A 9,406-nucleotide genomic window follows, 5' to 3' on the forward strand; every position below is an offset into this window, starting at 1 on the left:
GAGCGTTGGCTTTTTTCACTTAAAAAAAAAAAAAAACAAACTTGGAGATCATTCTACATCAAGCCTTAGGGCTCCATCTTGTTCTTTTTCATAGTGGCATGGTGTTGCACTATATAAATACACTAATATTTAATCTAAGAGCTATTTGTCAGGGCCAGGGTATACTTAAAAGAAACTCTTCTCTTCCTGCAAGTAAACTTAGCAAGGAAAACAGGATGCGCTCTGGCAAAGTTGGATAAGGGGGAGGGAGATGGAACCTGGTTTGGAGCAGGCAATTTTTCTCCATCTCCAAACAATTCTTCTCTCTCAACTTCATTTACAATTCGTAACACTTCCTTTTCCACGTCTCACTTAAGAAGATAGTGTCTCCTCTGAATGCAAACCAGAACCTGCAGGCCCATGGTAATAGCCCCCTTAGAAGTCTTAGAGGAAATGATGCGTCTTTGATGGCCACAAGACCAGAATTTGGCAGGATCTCAATGAAATCAGTCTACCACATTCCCTCCCACACAGCACAAAGAAGTGCCTTGTGTTCATGAAAAATGACAAAGTCTGTTTTTTTCTTTTTTAAGTTTGTTCCACGTGCAATACCCTCCCATTATCTGGCACTGCTGCAAAGGAGTAATTTGTGAGTTAATCAGGCAGTACAGGTAAGAGCACTACCTTTCAAAGTATGCAAGTGTGTTCCGCTTCCCATAAATGGTATTCAGATATCTTTAGGAACCAAGAGTGGTGCTAAGTACACAAGGGCTACTAGCTGGGCTTACCTCCCAGGTCTGCCTCTTACTATTCACATGATCTTGACCAACTTACTGGGTGCATATCTAAGAAACTAAAAGATGATAATAGTACCTTTTGCCAAGGGTTTTTGCAGGAACTGAATGAGTTACTGTACATTAAGCATGACTTAACAACTGCTAAGTCCAAGCACCTAGCATATAATAAGCACCTAATGCCCATTAGAAAGCATTCTGCAAAGATTAATTACACTACAATGCCCAGTCTCTTTCATGTTGCCAAGATCTGAATGGCAAATCAGGCTCATTTCTTCAACAACAATTTCTCATCCCCTACTATGTGCTAGATACTACATGAGGAACTAGGGTACAGAAGGTAAAAATATAGACAACATGAACAGAAATGAGCAGTCCTCACACTAGCTCCACCCAGGGCAAATTTTACTTAATCACACCGTGCTCTGCATCTCCAGCTGTTTCACTGGGCTTCGTGCACAAAGAATATAAATGGTTCATATCACCAAAGCATAATGCATCAATTACATTCCATGGTGCCAACTTTGGTTCCATCACCACCAGTATTTTGGACTTTATGTCTTAAAAAGTATGAAGGCTAGCAAAAGATTAATAACTGTGGAAGCTGGATGATGACTAAAAAAGGGTTCATTTTACTGTTCTCTACATTTACACGTTTAAAATTTTCCATGATTTAAAAAAAATCTGTTTTAATTAACTATAATCAAAGAGCTGCCTGGTCTTATATAATACCACAGTCAGTTATCTTGACATTACCTCTGGGAAAAGGTTGGAGCAGAGAAGCAGATGGACGGGAACTTACACTTTTTAATTCATATATTTCTACAACATTTTGTCAAAATGAGAACGTGTGACTTGTACAAATAAAATATATAAATCAAGATCAACTCTCTCTTCTAGCAGCTGTTATATTTTTCAGCCATCGCCGTTTGTTGATTACATATTTGCATGTCACTCTCCCCTGTTTACTTCACTTAATTTGTTTCCAATATTTGTTTTTGCTCTAACCTACCAGAGCCCTGACTACCTTGCCAGATGTTTGCTGGACTTCACAGCCCATTGTACTCATGACACTCGTGCAATAGGGGATCACGAGCACCCTTTATCTCTCCTGATCCATCTTCCTTACACACCCATGTGTATTTTACTCCCTGTGTGACTTGTTTTTAACTTACATATTTGTATGTTCAAGAAAAAGAAGATTTTCACCACAAAGCCAGGCTTGCCTTAGATATTTCTATCAGTGTTTCGTTTCCTTCATAAAGTCCTCCATCCTTTTGGAGAGTTTGTGATATATTTATGAAACAGACTTCACTACTTGCCACCTGCATAGGAAAAATCTCAACTACTATAAATATGCATGCCTATGTGCCTTCCCCAAGCTCACCCATATAGTTTCTTGTTATATCACACAAGGATCAATATAACAATTTTTAAAAGTGGAAAGCACACAGAGAATGTAAATAATCAACTGAAAATCCACATGGCACCAGAGAAGGATGTTCGAAAATAATAATAATAGCCAACATTCACTGAGTACACTCTGTGAGCAGGCACTGTTGTGAATGCTTCACTGCATCTCTCACTTCATTGCTGCAACATCCCAGGAAGGCAGCGGGCACTGTTAGCAATTCTCAATGAAGAAGAGTGACAAGAAATCACCATCCTTAAATAAATGTTCCTTTGCCTTCCTCAAAGTCTTCCAAAACAGAAGAGAAGTCATTTCATCTCTCTGCAAACAATCCATGCATAGTCTTCTTACAATTAGTTAATAATTGGCTAAAAGCCAAGAGACTCATTGCTTTTTAAAAATAAAAATAATAACAATAATAATAAGTCAATTTTTGGAGCACTTTATATGTGTCAGGTATTTTCCTTGAATTATGTTATTGTAATGTTTACAATAACTCAGAGGAGAAGATACTATAATTATTTTCATATGGAAGTGGGGGTAAGAGATTTGCATGTTTAAGAAATTTTCCAAAGTCCCACAACTATAAGTGGTGGAATTAGGACTTCAAAGCAGAGAGGCAGTAAATACACAAGAAGCACTCTTCCAGATACATACAGTTTCTTGAAGGACTGGTCTCCTTCAGGGGATGAGGCTGAGTCAGTAGGTGTCATTGGCTTCCTCAGCCTCTCCATGATGATGGCTTCCGTTTTGCTGCGTGGATGGAAGGCCAAGGGTGACTAGGAGAATCACTCTGGGTGAACAATCAAAGCAGAATTAAGGACACATCACTAGATCTCTCCATCTCCCACTCCAGAACCCCATCCCAGTGGGATTTTCACTTTACCCTTCAAAGAAAAGCAGGTACTCCTGCATACATAATTACTTGTGTATTTGGAGCATTTGTTTTCTACCATGGTTTTAGAGGGGTTCTTTTAGTCTCCAGGACTTCTATTTGTCCTTCAATAACCAATTCAAATGACCTTCCCAAGTAATGGTTTAGTTCTTTATTCAACTGCGATCTTTTCTTCAACTGAGATCTTCCCGAAAGAAATAGGCAGAGGTTAAATCTTACCTGAGCAGGTAGCTGAGTTTAGCAGGATGGTTATTAAGGTATAATAAGAATGATGAAATGCATGATGTTGATGCTTATTTAATAAAATGTACCCTGTACATTACATACTTATCATGTTATGTCTGATTAAATAGAACCATTGTCAAAAATACTGTGGGATTCAAATTATATGTGCTAGCTATATAAAATGTACCTTACAAATCATTTTTAAATTCACATTTATAAAATAGTCATATAAAAATATAAATATATCCAAAGCTATACTGAATTTATACTTTACCCTAGAACAAGTTAGTTTGGATTATTTTGTTATGCACAGAGCTAAGAAATTTTCTTTTTCTTATATACCCATAGCACTTACACAATATATGATCATATGACTATGTTCATGTGACTGTTTCTCCCTCAAAAGCAGGAATCAATTCAAATCTATTTTGCGTTTTCAATGCCTAGCACAATCTCTGTGTATCCTTCCTTAATACACCGATGAAGCTCAAACTATTTTTATTATTTTGTTTTCTGCTCTTCTTTGTTTCTTCGCTTTTTTTCCTCAGAATCAAGTGTCTCTTGGGTATCCATCACAATTACCTTTACAGAAAGCAACTTCCTAGAATAAATAGAACTAAACAACATCAACAGACACAGAGTGAAAAAGGTCTTAATTTATTAATCAGTGAATATCAGAGTTTTGTTTTTTGAGTAACAAAAAAAGCATTATAAGATTTGCATGTACTATACAAAAAAATGTGTGACCCAAATTTCATGTCTGTGTCCTTTGCAGATTGTAACCATTTTCCAGTGAATTAATGTCATCTTCCCTTTAAAGCTTATCGAGCTTTCAAAGAACTAAATAATGCAAAAACAATTGCTTTGTCTCCTAGAGAATAATTATAAGTCACTCATTCCTCACAGGAAGAATATACCCACTTCCAGGTTAGTTGTATTAGTTTTCAGTGCTTTTCACATTTCTACAGAATAAAGACAGCGTTTCCCAGTAATGTTGCTTCACCAGCAATGAGAGCTAATCAATGAAAGCAGAAAAGTTTTACGTTCTTTGTATATAAATTTAGTTTCCAGAGTTTCCAAAACACTGGTGAGGAATCCCTTGAGGCACAAATAAAAATTTTCTTTCCGTGTGTTTCTGAACATTCATTTCTCACATGTCACTGTTTGGTGTACGTAATAAAACCAAGTGGAACAACTCAGCAAGTTACACCTCACACAGAGGGAAAGTTTTAAATAAAATAAAAAGTATAACCTCAGATCTAACTGATAATCATCCCCAAATTGGTCAGGCTGATTATAGGCAGATGAAAGGCCATAAGGGAGTCATTTCACGCATCTGACCACATAATATAAATAGAAGTTCCAGATGTGGAGAAAATGAGTCTAGTAACAAAGCAACACATCGAAAATATTAGACAAAATGATCTTTGGATTGTTTACAAAAACACTTACATTTCCTTATCCTAAGGAATAAGGACCGTGACCTTGAGTCTCCCTAAGGCTACTTGGTTGGTGGTTACTTTTACCTTTCCTCATCTACAAGTTCTGGAAAGAGAAAGAGAGCCCTCATCATCTCTTCTCAAACACGGTAGTTTCTTCTCAGACTTGACTCTGCCCACTGCCGGGTAGGCTGCCGTCCATGGGGTCGTGAAGAGTCGGACACCACTGAGCAACTTCACTTTCACTTTTCACTATCATGCACTGGAGAAGGAAATGGTGACCCACTCCAGTATTCTTGCCTGGAGAATCCCAGGGACAGCGGAGCCTGATGGGCTGCCATCTCTGGGGTCGTACAGAATCGGACACGACTGAAGTGACTTAGCAGCAGCAGTAGCATCTCGACCACACCTATCCATTGTCAAGCCCATCTTGAAGCTCTGTGTTTGCTTGAGTCTCATTACATTGTACATGCCTACCTCTCCAGCCAATGCCTTTCATCAGCTTAAGCTCCTTTGCTCAACTCTGAAGTGAAGTGTTAGTTGCTCAGTCGTGCCGGACTCTTTGCAACCCCATGGACTGCAGCCCAGCTGGCTCCTTTGTCCATGGGATTTTCCAGGCAAGGATGCTGGAGTGGGTTGCCATTTCCTTCTCCAGGGGATCTTCCCAACCCAGGGACTGAACCTGGGTCTCCTGCACTGCTGGCAGATTCTTTACTGACTGAGCTACAAGGGAAGCCCTTGCTCAACTCTAGACATAGGGAATCCCCAAATCATTCTTGACCACCATCCCTTTTCCCCTCCCATGAATTTCTCAGGAATCTCATTTTCCCTTGTGCCATCAACTCTCTTCTTTATGGGGATAACATGCAAAGTTGTGCTTTTCAGCTCTGACATCTACTCTAGCTCCAGACTCTAATTCCAATCTGTCCTGGATATATCCATGTGTATGTCCCACCAATCTTTAAAATTCAAAGTGTACAAAACTGAACACTTGTCTCTGCACTCCTGCACTGCCTTGTGCAGGCTTCTCAAGCGCAGAATCCATCTAAATGCTTGTACTCCATACCTTGCAGCCTTGCTACCCCCCTGCCTTTTTCCTTCCACCCAAACCAATCTTGTCTACTTTCTTATATCTCTCATATCTAACCCCTATTTTGCTTCACAAACTGCCCTGATTCATGACCATTTGCCTTTGTTCTGGAATTTTCCAATCCATCCATCACTCTGCTGCCAAAGTTATCTTCCTAAAACACCAGGTTCATCTGTCCTTTATCTTTGACTGTTGGCACTTGCACACAACATAAAGTCCCAAATACTAAGCCTGGTGCTCAAAGCTTCATTCTTTGCCTGCTTCCTGTTTTTCCAGCTTATCTTCTAGTATACCATAGACATACTCTATGTCCAGCCATACAGAGTCCACTGATCACTTACACAAAAATGCTTTATACTCTCTGGTCTCCAGGCTTTTGCCCAATGTTAGTTCTCTTTGCTTAGAATATACTTTATTTCAAAGTCTGCCTATAGGAGACTGGACTCCCTTCAAAACCAGGCACTAAGAAGTCTCCTCAACCCCTCCTGCTACACCCCCATCCAACTGAATTATTCATTCCCTTCTTTCAATAGTCAGAAGTCCTTGGATTGTATGTACATTGTTGTTGTTTAGTCGCTAAGTCGTGTCCAACTCTTTCCAATCCCGTGGATGTAGCCTACCAGGTCCCTCTGTCCATGAGATTTCCCAGGCAAGAATACTAGAGTCAGTTGCCTTTTCCTCCTCCAGAGGATCTTCTTGACCCAGGGATCGAACCCATGTCTCCTCTATTAGCAGGCGGATTCTTTTTGGCTGAGCCCCCACGGAAGCCCCCTTGGATTGTAAGCAATAGAAATAAACCTACTCAATCTGGATTAAATGTATTGGGATCATGTTGCTATAAGTTATGGGCTGATTTCAGATAATTTTATCTAGAATCTCAGTGTGTCATCCTGCTATTTTTCTGTATAATTTGCTCAATTGTGCCATGAGGCTTTCCTTACTGTTAAAAAAAAAAAATTGCTGTACATCTCCATACCACAGTATACACAAAAAATTCTTTGCCAGGATCTCTTGAGAAAAAAAAAAATGAGAAAGACTCTGTCGTCAGCAAAAATCTTCTTGCATATCATTTGCTCATCCCTAAAGCAGTTACAAGGAGGCAGTATCTTAGTCCATTTGGATTTCTATAACATGACACCAAAGGCTGGGTAGCATTCCAACAACAGAAATTTGTTTCTTACAATTCTGGAGGCTAGAGGTCTGAGATAAGGGTGAGGACCCTTTTTGGGGTTGCAATTTTCTCACTGTATCCTCACAGGGCAGAAAAGCCTGGGGAGTTCTGTGAGGTTTCTTTTAAAAAAACACTAGATCTGCCTGGTGGCTCAGACGGTAAAGTGTCTGTCTACAATGTGGAGACCTGGGTTCAGTCCCTGGGTTGGGAAGATCTCCTGGAGAAGGAAATGGCAACCCACTCCAGTATTCTTGCCTGGAAAATCCCACGGATGGAGGAGCCTGGTAGGCTACAGTCTATGGGGTCAAAGAATCGGACACGACTGAGTGACTTCACTTTCACTTTCAATCCCATTCATGAGGGCTCTACTCTCATGACCTAATCACCTATCAAAGGCTCCATCTACTCATACATCATCTTTGGGGGTTATGATTTCAAAATATTAATTTGGGGAGGGGGGACACAAACATTCAGACCAGGAAGGATGCCAATAGGGTGAAGTCAATCAGAGTCTGGTAGTGGTAGTGTGTTAGTCGCTCAGTCATGTCTGATTCTTTGCAACCCCAAGGACTGTAGCCCACAAAGCTCCTCTGTCCATGGAATTTTCCAGACAAGAATACTGGATTGGGTAACCATTCTCTTCTCCAGGGGATCTTCCCAATCCAGGAATCAAACCTGGGTTTCCTGCATTCCAGGCAGATTCTTTACCATCTGAGCCACCAGGGAAACCCATGCAATTAAGATTGGGGTCAATAACATCAAAACCACAACACTGAAATGTGGTAGGGACTATTTCTCAAAGAGAAATCTAAAGGTTTTTGTAGAAAGTAAGGGGATATGAATGTTAAGGAGACAACCAACTAAGGACTACTATATTCTCCATACTCCAATTATTATTTATAATAATATAAAATTATTATATTTTCCATACTCCATTATTCTACATCTGTTGTAGCACATATGATACTCTGCTTTATATCATATTTATTGGGTCTGTATTTGTCTTCATTTAATTGTGAAGTTTAATGTAGTTTTCATAGCTATTTTCTCTAACCTTCCAATTAATTGAAGACAAGCTTTTTTAATCCTCCTCTGAAATATTCCACCATCTTCCAATGTTATCATCAAAATGCATCATAAATATAACTAATTAAAATGTATTAAATCAGGTCTTCTTGTGTACACTTTATATGTGTTAACTCCCTTAATCGTCACTAGTGTCTTACAAAGTAGGTACTATTGTTATCTTCACTTCATAGATGTGGAAACTAAGACTCAGAGAGGTTAAGTAACTTGCCCATTGCCACATAGTTTGCATGTGGTGGAGCCAGGATATGAACCACGGCAGGATGAAGCTGTACTCTAAAGCAGATTCATGGGATGGTCCAGTGGTTAAGAATCTACTTTGCAGTGCAGTGGACGTGAGTTCGATCACTGTTTGGAAAACTGAGAACTAAGAACATGGAGAACTAAGCCATGGAGCAACTAAGTTTGAGCAGGCTGCAACTACCACGGCTGCAAGCCACAACTCGAGAGCCCATGCACTGCAATGAAAGACTACACATGACGCAACTCAGACCTGATGCAGCCAAATAAATAAATATTTCTTCGAAAGTTAATAAAGCAGATTTGTGCTAGTTCATCTCTCAGTGAAATACACCTCTTGATAAAACAGTCACTAAAAAGCTACTTCTTGTCTTTCAGCCCTCCCATTCCAAGCATCACTCAATATTGCCAATTCTTCTTTCCTAACACATCGGTTCTTTCTAATTTACCCTTATATTGAGCTGACCATTGTCATATCTTGCCTCAACTTTTAGAATAATATATTTGAAAATCAATCTCGTATGTTGACCCCAAACTATCCTCCTAGTCTCTACATTCTTCTTTCTAACTTGATCTCCAATATCAAACAGCTAATGTTTTCCTCATTATCATGTAGCATGTAGTACCTCATAATCATGTAGGTAGCATGCTACCTCATAATCATGTAGCGTGAGGAACTGATGCTGGGTTATATTTGGAGCTGCTTCTGACAATAATTCTTATGAGACTGCCTGTCAACTAACTCCTTGATGCTGTCCCTCCCATGAAATGGAACTCAGAATTATAGGGGCCCTTATTAGATTACTTAACTCAGTCTCCTGTCTTCAGTCCACAGCCATTAGCCACTAAAGACAGGTCTTGATTAGTTCCCTCTTGAAGAAGTATTGAAAAGACTCTCTATAACCACACTCAGCAGCACAGAACCTTTTCTATCGCGTGACAGTGGCAGAGGCTTCCCAAGATGTCAACACCATAAGGTCTCACTTCACACTGTGTATCCAGAAACCCACTTTAGTACCAGAGGTCTGCTCCTTGAGTACAGATGGCAGACTTCTAGGTAATCCCTATTTATTCAA

Source organism: Ovis canadensis, chromosome 6, assembly GCF_042477335.2.
Source record: "Ovis canadensis isolate MfBH-ARS-UI-01 breed Bighorn chromosome 6, ARS-UI_OviCan_v2, whole genome shotgun sequence".
NCBI classification, from domain to species: domain Eukaryota; kingdom Metazoa; phylum Chordata; class Mammalia; order Artiodactyla; family Bovidae; genus Ovis; species Ovis canadensis.